Below are 3,605 nucleotides of genomic sequence, written 5' to 3'. Positions count from 1 at the left end.
ATTTGAGACCAATAGTTGCTGTTAAGTCCACATGTAAATGAAGATATATTTCTAGAGGCACGAATAAGAATTAGCACAATAATGCTCCCTGGGTTTAACATTGTATAGGTCAACCCATGTTGGCCGACATGTGTCCAAGAGCAATCAATTAGGATTTTTTTGAGACTGAATGGAATAGAATCAGTAAGATTAATGTAAATACCTATTACTTTTGTCTCATGTCACCTATTCCTCATTTAGCTAAAGTCTGAGAGGTTTTAAGGTTTGACCAAAATCAGATCCATATTAGGACACAAAATGTATGTGTAACTCATGTATTTAACATGTCCTGTACTGGGCAATTTTTGTGAATACGGAATGATTAGTCATTTGAATACTAATGATAGTGTCCTTGTTTGCATAGATTAACAACAAGTTGTGAATTAGAGCGTAGATGCAAATTAAGGCTGCATTTGTAATGCTTTGGACACATCTTTTTTTCTAAATGTCACCATATCACAACTGTAATTGTGAATTTGGAGATATAAATGTGTTCCAATAAATAATTTAATCATTTGACTCAAAGTATCTACAATTATTGAATGTACAGTCTATATTAAGATCAAATAGATCATCTCAACCATTATCTATATCTCTTTCTATACCTTTTCAAATGCCACATTATTTTCTGTCATTGGTACTAATCAAATAATATACTGTATTCACATTTAACTTCCCACATTTCTTGTCAATTTAAGGAGACTTTGCTCCCGAGACCCTCATTAATTATTTCTCAGCTGCATCTTCATCTATTTGTGTTACAGTCTCTATAGACATTTAATGAACTTTAGACTAGTAGTTAGAAACATAAGATGTATACACATGGTAAATAAAACACAGTGAGTGCATGAGTTCTACACAAATATACAATTATGAGCGGCAGAATTTTTAATTACCAATAAAGGGCCTTGATACATTTTTGTGGATTTTTGGGGACATATCATTTAAATGAATGAAATATATTTAGTTAAGAAATCAATATTCCCAACAAAAATAATGCCTGAAATATTGCGTATTATGAAGAATATGTGGCATAATGTGATTTGCAAAAAATTCACCCAAGCCCTTTCGGATAATAGGGCTTCCAGCATAAAAGTAAAATTGTTTTATGATAGGAATTTAATACTTGTCCATTCAAGAACTGTAAGTAATTCCTATGAAAGTCATGGATGAGGCAGAGTTCTATAGTATTACTGATTATTTTTGCCTAGTATGGAATAGCCAAAAACTACCTATTCCAGACTCATCACTCTGTAAGCGCTTTCCATGAAGTCACATTGAAAAATAGTGTGTTTAATCTTCCTTGCTACCAATGCCTCTGCCTTGATCGTCTGCAGACATACTTGATTATTTTGTTTTTGATATTGGTGTTATGAAGAATTTTATGGATTACACAACTAAAGCAGTACAGAGACCTTGCTGTACTTTGGAAATATATCGATATAGAGAGCTTAATTGTGTCTTAGTATAAGAAAGAAAATTTGCATTTTATAGGACGTCACCAGCTAGGCCTACATACTGTCTGCAATGTGATGTAAGAAACCTACTGGTTAATTTTATCTTGTATCAAAGCTCATATTTGAAGTGACTACTGTACATAAAATTACAAGTCAATTTGCCTTAATTACTCAAAACTGGTTTAACACACTGTGCATCAATGTGACTAAAGATTTAGGCATGTGCTGTTTGTAATTAGGATGTAAGGAGTGGTTAATGTACCAAGAACTCAATATGCCATATTTTTGGAATGATCTCAGACTATCACCACAGAAGTTCAGTGTTTTCTGGCTTTCATTTTTGTACCTATCTGGAAGAGAACGTGGAACCCAGACCCTTCCCAAAAAGAGGTACTTAGAAAACTTTGAGTAAAAAGTGTTGGGAATATATAACCATTTCCTTAATCCTGTGGCTATTGTTTTGTTTTTTCCTGCCCTTTGATGTAAACACTGAAAACTAGGAATGTCTAATGTATCCTCCAGGGAACGCTGACCTGTAATTGGCCTACTCGAGTTGATTCCTAGAATACGGCTGTGAAACAGTTAGTTCCACAATTGTAAAGAAAAAACCACTACACATGTGTCTGGCCTTAGTTCTGTAATGTGTCATTGGAGTTTGTTGTAATTTTGTGATAATGGATTTTCCCCATCATGACTCCTTAACATTGTGTCATTGTCAGGGATTTTGGGCTTTATCCTGGGTTGCAGTAAGTTTCAATTTTCCTTTCCACTGAAACAAAGGAAACTGGCCTTATTGAAAATTTCTAAGGCTCAGAATCTCTGATTAAGGCCATATGTCTGAAAGCAAATGCAAGATGTCATCTCGTGAGTATTGTATATCTCCAAAATGATTGGATGGTAAATATCAGCCCATCAATAGAGATATAAGTATGTGAGTCAGACATTCAGCACTATGTACTGGCCAATGTCACAACAACTGTGTACAAGAGAAGTGTTAATGTGTTATGTATCCTTCTATCTCCAGTGTATGAATGGCTACATTCAGAGAACAAGTTATTTTAATATCTGAGATTTCTTTGTGATTTATCTATGATTACACTCATTTTTGCTACTTTTTTCTTTCTGTAATTTAAAATAATATAATTTTATTGTCACCTCTTTGGCTTGTCTTCTCCTATCCCATATGATGAAAGAAATGCACAACTCAGTTGCCTTTTCTCTCACTGGGCCTTTTTTAAAACTTGCCTCAGGATGCAGCCACTACCTATGTCTTTGTACCTGTGGTGTGACAAGTGGTGATGAACACTACTTGATGTGATTGTAAGTTCATTATCAGAAGTCACTACACAAATGTAAACTCATTGAAATAATCAAGTAGGAGATAACATGGTAACTTCAGTCTTCTTATGTGGATCACCTGTTGTCCAAGCATTATATATTCTATTATGAAAATAGTCATTTAAACAGTGGAGTGACTATTATTTTCTTAGTGTATAGATGCTGAAAGGAAGATACTTGTGTCAAGAAGACTTAGTATCCATGCAGATCTAACCTAAAGTCATGAATGGAGCAGAGCAAATAATTAATTTAAGTAAGTTTAGCCATACGTAATCTTCCTTAAATTGATTGTTGTCTTTGTACTGTCTGTGTTGTTGGTATGCGGTGATGTAGAGTCAACAACGCCCTGTAGGTGTAGGTGGCGACCAGTTGTTGTTAGTTATTGTGAAAACACGACAAAAATCATCGCAGATTTAAAAGGCAGGCTTAATCATCAATAAAGAATTATGTTGCGATATTGCATCTTTTAATTTTCCCCCTTGCAGCAAGTATGTGACATACCCAGTGTTGTAACAATTTGCCGAATTCTGATTGTATTTTAAAAGACAAATATGATGCTCATTTTTAAGGAATACAGGAATAACAAGACACTATATTTATCCTGTTCAAAAGAATTATATGGTATACAGATCACCTTTACATAGCACGTCTAACTGCATATGCATATGAATAGTAATAATGGTAATGAATGCACTATTCACAGTAATTCTTAAATTAAAATGTCAATTCAGTATGATATGACCACAATGCACTCTTCACACTGACATTGAT

The 3,605-nt window shown here is 34.0% G+C and overlaps 1 protein-coding gene across 1 annotated transcript in view; it reads left to right on the top strand.

Moving 5' to 3' along the window:
• Positions 1 to 3,291, top strand: part of Rab3 (RAS oncogene family member Rab3) — a gene marked incomplete in the record, with an annotated part of 77,132 nt that extends 73,841 nt beyond the window's left edge. Inside the window, 1 exon segment of the mRNA XM_027375140.2 lies at positions 1 to 3,291. This exon segment is cut by the window's left edge and continues 392 nt beyond it.
• Positions 3,292 to 3,605: the final 314 nt, after the last annotated feature.

The sequence above is a fragment of the Penaeus vannamei genome, chromosome 13 (assembly GCF_042767895.1).
Source record: "Penaeus vannamei isolate JL-2024 chromosome 13, ASM4276789v1, whole genome shotgun sequence".
Classification (NCBI taxonomy): Eukaryota; Metazoa; Arthropoda; class Malacostraca; order Decapoda; family Penaeidae; genus Penaeus; species Penaeus vannamei.
The sequence above is the reverse complement of the archived record's forward strand: the minus strand, read 5'-3'. Positions and strand labels throughout refer to the sequence as shown.